The sequence below is a fragment of the Durio zibethinus genome, chromosome 17 (assembly GCF_047325235.1).
Source record: "Durio zibethinus cultivar Kanyao isolate XHJ-2024 chromosome 17, ASM4732523v1, whole genome shotgun sequence".
NCBI classification, from domain to species: Eukaryota; Viridiplantae; Streptophyta; class Magnoliopsida; order Malvales; family Malvaceae; genus Durio; species Durio zibethinus.
The window spans coordinates 17,258,375-17,267,947 of NC_143178.1; the positions used below are offsets into that span (position 1 = coordinate 17,258,375).

General features: G+C 29.9%; 1 non-coding gene across 1 annotated transcript; it reads right to left on the reverse strand.

The window, feature by feature from the left end:
- Nucleotides 1-661: 661 nt before the first annotated feature.
- On the reverse strand, nucleotides 662-768 carry LOC149514058 (small nucleolar RNA R71). The gene has a single exon (XR_016329465.1). It is a non-coding gene; the product is annotated as a small nucleolar RNA R71 (small nucleolar RNA).
- Nucleotides 769-9,573: the final 8,805 nt, after the last annotated feature.

The following is a 9,573-nucleotide window of genomic DNA, read 5'->3' on the forward strand; positions in this document are numbered from 1 at the left end:
TGCTTTTCTATATATTGGTTCACCTTTAGTGTACATACACTAGGCTAGTTCTAGGTTGTTTCAATTTTGTGTGTACATACCATACCTTGCTTTGTTGTCCATTTTCCTTAATTGTACATACTTAAACTTTCTTTTTTAGATTAGTTTCATTTGGTCTAGTGATCTTGTGGTCCATATGTGCACTAAACTAGGAGACATGAGTTAATCGTTCTAGATCTCGAGCTTGAGACTACATTTAGGAGACTTAGAAGGAAAAGACAAACTAAACCTATAACCACCATGTCTTAGTAAGACACTAGAGTTCTTAAAGATTATATTGTGCGGATCTTAATGGATTCCAACCTAGCATTAGGAGGCTAGCCATCTAAGCCAATATCCTCGAATTTAACTTACAATAATCCAAATGATTCAATAAACACTACAATTTAGTGATCATATGAGTAAGGATCTAAATATTCATCTTTGAGACTTTTTAGAGATATGTGATACTTTCAAACATAATGATATTATTGAGGATGCCATTAAGCTTAAATTATTTCTTTTTTCCCCTACTGATAAAGCTAAGAGTTGGTTAACCTCGATGCCACCAAATTCCATTACTACTTGAGATGATTTAGTTCATAAGTTTATGGCTAAGTTTTTTCCTCTAGCTAAGACAACCATGCTTAGGAATGAAATCACTACCTTTTCCTAGCATGACTTAAAGACCTTGTATGAGGCATGTGAAAGAAACAAAGAGCTCCTAAGAAGGTGTCCACTCTATGGCTTCCTAAATGGCTAAAGATTCAAATATTTTAAAATAGGTTGATACTGAACACTAGGACCATTGTAGATGTTATAGCAATAGGTGCCCTAATGAGTAAGAACTTTGACATTACTTATGATTTCATAGAGGATATGGCCACCAATACCTGTCAGTGATCGATTGATAGAGAATATCCTAAAAGAGTTTAGGGTGTACAAACTTAATAAGCTTATAATGTTTAGTGCTAAGGTAGATTCCCTAGCCAAACCTTTAAAGTCCTTGAATCTTAAGATTACATCTTCTGAGCCAAGTCCAAGTTAGTCAAGGTTCACCCATAGTTTCATAGCTTGTTGTAAAGTATGTGGAGTAGCTTGTTGTCCAATATTTAGGATAGAACCTTAAGCAACCTAACAACCTCTATGCTTCCACTTATGATCATGGTTAGAGGAATAACCCTATCTTTTCATAGAGTCTGCAACAATAGAGTAACCCTACTCTAGTTCAGCCTAATTATGGACCACCATAGTATCTTTAATACACTAGACAACAAAACCCCTTAGATTTCCATTAGATGTCATATGAGCAGTAGGATCTATACCTTTACAAATCTCAATATTCACCTATGCCACTTTCTGATAAGAAAACCTCAATTAAGGATCTTTTTCATTCCCTAATCAAAGCTTAAACCTCTTTTATACATACTCATGTAGAAACCTAATTTTGCCCGAGCAAAATCCGATCATTTTTTAAGCTTTTAAAATTCAACTTGGCTTAAATCAAACAATTTTTTCAATTTTGACAAGTTTCTAAAATCAGTTTTGGACCAATTTAACTCAAATGCCCTAAAGTCAACTTTGGTCAAACCTAATCATACTTGATCAAACTAAGTCAAAATTAGTCAAACTTAGTCAAAATTCCTCAAAATTCACAACCAAATTGGAATGTGATTTAAAATTGAAATTGAAATTTTTTTTTAAAGCACAAAAAATTTTATTGTAATTCAAAAAGTGTAAAATTATCAAAACACCCTTAGAGATATTTTTGTAATTTGACTTTTTTAAGTCAAAGTTTTGTGAAAATTTTTAAATCATAACTAAATTTTTTTAATAATTTTTTATGCATTGAAATCTCAGACCACAACTTATGAGGTGTGAAATTACAAAAATACTCCTTAAAGATATTTTCGTAATTTGACCTTCTCGATGTCAAAATTTTATGAAAAGCTTCAGATCATATTTTATAATATTTGATAATTTTTAAAATTTTGAAAACCTTAATTGTACCTAAGAGGTGTGAAATTACCAAAATGCCCCATAAGAGTATTTTTGTAATTTGATCTTTTTGAGGTTGATTTTTTGTAAAACTTTTTAGATTATGATTTTATAATATTAGATGATTTTTAGTGATTTTAGAATCATAGTAGTACCTTCAGATGTGTGAAATTATCAAAATACCCTTTCATGATTTTCTTGTAATTTAACCTTCTTAGGTTGGATTTTTACGAAAATTTTTAGATTTTAATTTCATAATATTTTATGATTTTTTATGCTTTAAAATCTTAAAAATGAGCACAATAACAATGATCTATAAGAAAATGGCCTAAATACTAAATTCTTTATACTAAGGGTAAAATGATATTTTCATTAGATTTAATGGCTATAAAAATCACACCTTTGGAGTGTTTATTCTAGGCTATTATATCATATTAAGAAGGTGAATCCAATGGTGAAAGTTCCCACCTTGCAACTAAAAATAAGGATGGAATATGGACCCTTCAATGAGTTTCTAATCCAAGAGCTAGCATTCAACCTTGGGGGAGAATTTTTTGCATCTTCTTCATGAGCTGGGAATGAGAAAAACTAGAGAGGAAAAGAACAAAAAAACATAGGAGCTTATGGGAAGGGAAATTAGAAGAAACATTATGAAAAAAAAAGGGGGAAAACTTTTTTGTGCTTGGTTTTGAAGGTATACTTTCATAACACCATTTTTCCATCTTCATGCATTCTCTATCACATTTCATTGCATTTTTATACTAGTTTAATCCATTTTCTCTATTTTTCTTAAAACTTGTAGTTCATTTTATTTACATGAAACTTGAAACAACTTCATCCATTTAACCAATAGTTGGATTGAAGCCAAAATTCAAGTGAAAAAAGCCACAAATCCACCATTAAAAACAAGTTAGAGATCTAGCCACGGTGTCTTTGGGTTAGGCTGAACCTCTTTTTGGCCTCCTTTATCTTTTTGTTGCTTCTAAAGGTAGTGTATGATGTTTAAATGATGATTACATTTTTGTTTAGCATGTTTTATGGTTGATTGAATTTATATGTTGTTGTTTGGTTAATATTTTTCTTCATGTAAATTCGTTGCCATTTTTGTATCATTACATGCATGTTAAAGTTGTTTTTAGGTTATAAATCCATTTATGACTTAAGTTTTCAAGTGGTTAATACTTGAATGGATGAAATGGGTGAAGGAATGCTTGGCGGGTAAGTTAGGCAGGTTCGACCATGTTGTGCATGTGTTTGGCCAAACCCTGTTTCATGCTTTGATAAATTTTGGTTCTTTGATCCATGCTTTATACTATGTTTTTATGATGTTTGGCAATTTTCCAACATGCTTCAAAAAAAAGTTTCATTGAAAAAATGTTGTTTGATGGTTGTTTTTGGTGAATTTTTGAAGTTATTTGGTTATGTTGAATGATGAATAATGGTAGAACATTCAAACCAAAATTTAAAGTTTACTATGTTTGATCCATTTTAGTCTTAAAATTTAATACATTACATGTTTGTCATATTAAGTTTGAAAATACCTTAGTTTGTAATTATGTTTCTAAGTCGTGTATTTGCCACATGCATTCATTAATGGCATTTTTGTAATTTGTATTCATTTTATGTCCATTTACATAAAATTCAAAAAAAAATTTAACCCCAAATTGAAACCACAAACCTAAACCCTTTAACTTGAAACCACAAACTTGAAACCCTAAATGCAAACCCCTAAACCTTAAAACCTCAAATCCAAACCCCAACCCTAAACCCTAAAACTAAACCATTAAACCCAAAACCTAAAACCCTAAAACCCTAAACCTAAGCCCTAACCCTAAACCTAAACCTTAACCTTAACCTTAAACCTAATCCTAATCCTAAAACCTAAACTTAAACCCTAACCTAGACCCTAAACCAACCCAAACCCTAAAACCAATCATGCATTTGCATTTCATTTTATCTTATCATGAAATGCATTTTTATATTATCACGCATTTATTCTCTGTCATTCATATTATATTGTCATGCATTCATATTATATCTCAAGCATTTAGCATTTTGTTATGTTCATGCATTTCATGCATTTATTTTAAAAATTTTGTTTTCAAAGTAAAATGTTTTAAAATAAGATAATATCTTAAGTAAATATAATTATCAAGATCTTGCTTAACTATAAGAGAACTCTCAGTGATTATTATTTATTAGAGGTGTTATCTCTTTTTTTTTAGGAAAAGTTAAAAACCTTTAAATTAAGAATATTTTTGAAGCTTTACCTAGTTATAGGAGAATGAAAGAAGTGTTTCGATATTTAAAGTGTTTTCACTTGGATCCAAAATTATTAAAAAAGGGGAAAAGTTTTGCTTTGAATTTGATTTGTTTTTGTTTTTAGAAAAAAAAAAAGAAAAAAAGAAAAGAGAAAAGGAATTAATTTTAAACATTGAGTAAAATAGGATCATTTTAAACAAAATTAAGAAATAACATGTAATTAATTGGTACCATCCTTGATGCTGTGGGAGTGCTAATCTTTTTTCACGCATAATTGACTCTCGAATTCAACTCTAATTTCATAGACCACAAATTTATTCTTTTCCTAAAATTTTTAAACCCATTTTAAAATACTTTATTAAAAGAATGAAAATTTTTGGACAACCAATCAAACCCTAAAAAAGATTGGTGGTGACTTTTTATTTTAATTTTTACTAAAGATATTTTTAACTCTTGTGTTTTCCAGATTTCCCCATTCGTCTGGCTTTGGGGTTGCCTACTCCTAGGTCCCAAGACATACGATAGCTTGACAACTCCACTAGGGATACATTTAGAGAGTCAAGTCAAATATTGATTGCACGTTATCTTTAATTTTAGTTTAATGGTCCTAATTAGTATTTAATCTTAATTCCTTGATTTTGAATTTTTTATTTTCTTAAGAAGTAAAAATTTTGAAAAAATTTGAAAAATATAAAAAATGAAAAAATGTTTTGATTTTAATTTTCTTGTTGTCCCAAAAAATGAAAAAAAAATGGAAAAATGAGAGAAAGGAAAAAAGTGTATGTATGTTTTACATTTCATGCATAGTTTAACTATGTCATTTATTTTATATTGTTGTTCTTTATTTTGTTCTCTATATTTGTAGGCATTTAGGATAAGGGTAGTTTAGGAAATGTTAAAGGTTTGTTTGTTCTTTCGTACACACTTACATTATATTTCATGCATAAACTCCATACCTAGCCTCTAACCCTAATTAGGAGGAAGTAAAATAGCTATGTCCTAATGAGGTGTAAACCTTCGTAATGGCTAGTGAAACACTCTCACTCAAATTGAATATTTTCTACTCATAGCCTATAATGAATAAGAATTGAGCTGCCACACTAATCTGTGATAGATGATGATATGAGAAGCTATTTAGGAACCTATGATACGTTAATTCCTAGCTTTGCATATAGCAAACTTTAGGGAGTCAACCTTAAATAGAGCCATACCACACCATTTCCATAATAATTACCCTAAATGAATGAACACCTTAACTTGTCTTATTTGTTTTTTGTTAATTTGATCATTTGTATTATTGCTTTTAATAAAAAAAAAAAAAGGAAAAGAATCTTAAAAAAAAAATCCTTGGCATTTTAAAAGAAAAAAAAAATACTTCCAGTAAAATTTCTTCTTTCATGTAGTTTGATTCATTTGATTTGTTTCCAAAATTGACGAAAAAGAAAAAGAAGAACAAAGGGATTTTTAAAAGTTATTTGTTGATTGGCTTAATAATAAAAGTTAGAATAAAAAAAAAAACTTTGAATCTTTGTCAATTTTGTGTGATTCTTTCTATGTTGCTGAATTTTCTCTTGTTCTAAAAAACTAAAAAAAAAATCAAAAGAAAAAAAGAAATGAAAAAAGTAAAAAAAATCTTTGAATCCTAGTCATTCTATGTGATTGCATTTCATGTGTATTTTTTTAAATTTTTCCTCGTAAAAAGGAAAACTTTGAGCTTGAATGTTGTTTCTTGTTTTGCATTTCATTCATTAATACATTTTTATCATGATTGGTAATAATAAAATAATACATGTATGCCATTTCATGCACTTTATAATAAGGTACTACATGCATTTCATCTCATCTACATCAATAGATGGTACATACATTCTATTTCATGCACATGTTAATAAATGTTACATTTCATCCCACGTATATCTTAATAGGTAGCACATGCACTCCACCTTATTGCATATCTTAAATGGTGTCAACCTCTTTAAGTCAGCATAACATATGTATTGCATTTTATATAGACATGTTTCATGAATATAATACGCTAGTGCATTTCACATAATTGTGTTGCGCTAGTCATAAGTATACATTTCATCACTCATGTGAATATGTCACTACATTTCATGCGTATGGATTCATAAACAATAGGATTTCATAAAACATGCATTGCATTTCATATCCCACCAACATTGCAATAGGACAATACATTTCTTGCATACACATTCATTGGTGATGAAATCTTAATTATTTAGGGCCTTATACATACGAAAATCCATTGTCTTAGACATTTTGGTATTTCATGACATTCTCTACCGTTATTGTCATATTCATGCATCATAAACATGTTTGGTATGTCATGTAAATTAGCATTTGTTTGGTGCCATTCATTCATAAGAATAATACCATTGATTTTTAGACAAAACCTTAAAATAAAATATCTTGGAAGTAGGTATCAGAAAGGCAAAAATAAGAGATTAATTGGAAGCAAAAGAAACATCTTTAAAAAACTTGACCTAAAATAAAACTTGACATGCATAACATACATCATATGTTAGAACATTGTTTTCCAATGCTAGCTAAGGACAAAGAATGGTGATTGTAAGTATACTTTGTTCAAACCTTCAAAGTGAAAAGATATTGTTAAAGGTCTTACCTAAATATTGGAGGATTTTTAAACTATCACTTAAGGCCAGTAATAAAATTCATATCATGTGCTTTTGACTTTGACTAATTAATAAAAGGTTCAAGGATAGCACATTCTAAGAGTCATGGAGAATGAAAATGCAAGTCAAATGGACAGAATGGAAAAGCCCCAATGAGAGATCAGGGAAATAGTTACTGGAATGTAATAGAATATGGACAAATAGTTGGCAGAATTGAAATAGATATTAATAGGCCTAACAAAAGAAAAAAGGATTGTTGAAGCACACAGGGCAAGGGAGGAAACAATTGCCAAAGAACCATTGTATCACCTGGGTTCACATATCCACATGTTTAAGACCCTTATATGCCACAAGCACCCCAGCAACCTATCAACCTTAAATTGGCACTTCTGCTAGGTTACCCTCAGTTCAGATAAATGTCAATTTAAGGCCTGCTCCCTACAACCCCATTACTGTGCTTAATTTGGATGATCCTAAAGAATGGAAAAACTTGAAAAGGGTATTAGATTCATCAAGAGATATAATGATAAAAGATAAATATGATATATTGGAAAAAAGATTAAAGGTAATTGAAAGCCATGATATATATAGGAGTATTGATGCCAACAAACTGGGTCTAATGCCTGATCTTGTCATTTTATCAAAATTTAAAACCCTAAATTTCAAAAGTATTATGAGATTAAATACCCCTCGGCACATATCACCATGTACTATCGAAAGATGATGTGCCACATTGATAATGATAAGTTATCAATCCATTGTTTTCAAGATAGTCTCACTAGGTTTGCAACAAGGTGGTATACTTAGCTAAACCGAAATAAAATTAGTTCTTTGAAAGATTTGGCTAGGGCTTTTGTAGCACAATATAAACATATGTTAGACATAGCATCGAATAGGTTGACCTTGCAAAATATGGAAAAAAGGATTACTAAAACTTTTAAGGAATATGCGTTCAAATGAAGAGACATGGTGCCACAGGTATAATCACCCTTGACAAAAAAAAATCATTGTTTTGTCTGTCAACTCCTTGAACACTCCCTATTACGAAAGAATAAATAAAAATGTCTCTAAAATTTCACTGACATGGTGATTTCTAGGGAAATGATAAAAAATGCAATCAAGAATAGAAAGATTAAGTTGAAAGATGCAACTGATGTTGAATAGGGTAGCAAACCAAAAAAGAACCTAAAAAAGGCAAAAGCATCCTAAGTTTAGTGATATCTACCTAAGAACTTCTTACCGTGCAATCTTTATCCTTTTCATCAATCCCACTTCCAAATCATAGACAATATCTCCGAAAGTCCATGTATTTTGCAACTAAGCTAGAATTTAGGCTTTCAAGTAAATCCCCATCCTCAAATGACAACTCACAATCTTATCTCTGCACTTAAGCCTACCACCCAACCAACAAAAAATTAGCAAAGACCAAGAAATGACCAAAAGAAACTTTCAATCCCAATTTTTTACCTTTTGCCTTAATAATAGAAGGCTAATACCTGACTCTTATACCTTAGAAAATAACACAAAATCCATTGATAAAGAATTATGATCCTAACGGCAAGTGTGATTATCATATGAAAGCAATTGACCATTCGACTAAAAAATGTAGACAATTGAAGGAAAAGATTAAGGATCTCATCGAAAGTGGTATTTTGACTTTAGAACTTATGGAACAATGAAAGTTGAGTTTATCCAATCATAAAATATGAGTAAGTAGAAATATGGAAGGAAGTCCCAAGTTTTGAAAGATCAAGATATGATGATTTTTATTTAAACCAGTGACTTTCTTTATTTTGTGCATGACATAATAAATTTTGTTAAAGTTTATTATAAAAGAAATGGATGCTTTGGATTTTTTGTATGAAGTTTGCTTTTATGTCATTGTTATGAATAAAGCCTCATATAATTAATTTCTAAAATCATAAAAAAGTGCCTTGGAAAAAGAAAAAACAAAAAAAAAATATAAAAGATAAAAGATAAAGGAAAAATAAAAGAAAAAAGTTTTCTTTTGTAATAAAATATGGAAGATCAAAAAAGTCAGCGATCTCTATTAAAAATAAACATACCAAATGACTTCACACTTTTTGCAAACACTCATATGTCTCAAATCACCCAAATGCTTTCACTCATCAACCATAATTCCTTAAAAAGTATGAACTTGAATTTGTGAACCTTGCTGTCACCAAATAATATTGTGACATAAAAGGGTGATGATCTTTTCTTAGGCAATGAGCAATGATATAGACAATTTTTAAAAAACAAAAAAATGGATAAAAGAAAATTTAAGATTCTTAGAAAATCAGGCAAATACAACATTTTTTAGAATTTGGATGTGGTAATTTGATAAATATAAAAGCTATGTTACTCTCAAAATCAAAGCCTTCCAAATTCTTTAAAATGTCCCAAAGATACTAACCTTTCACTCATTTATCGTAAAAATTGTCCTTGTCTAGTATTTTGGGCACATTGACAAAAAAAATATGTCCTTATTGCCTTTGTTGTGGAGTAACATAGATTCTTTGACACTTTAAACAAGTTTATTCCGCATAATCTTTTTTCTCATATTTAACTTCACTAAGGACAATTTGTCCAAGCATGATATCTTTCTTGAATGGTGGTAGAGGGCATGCAAAGAAAACAA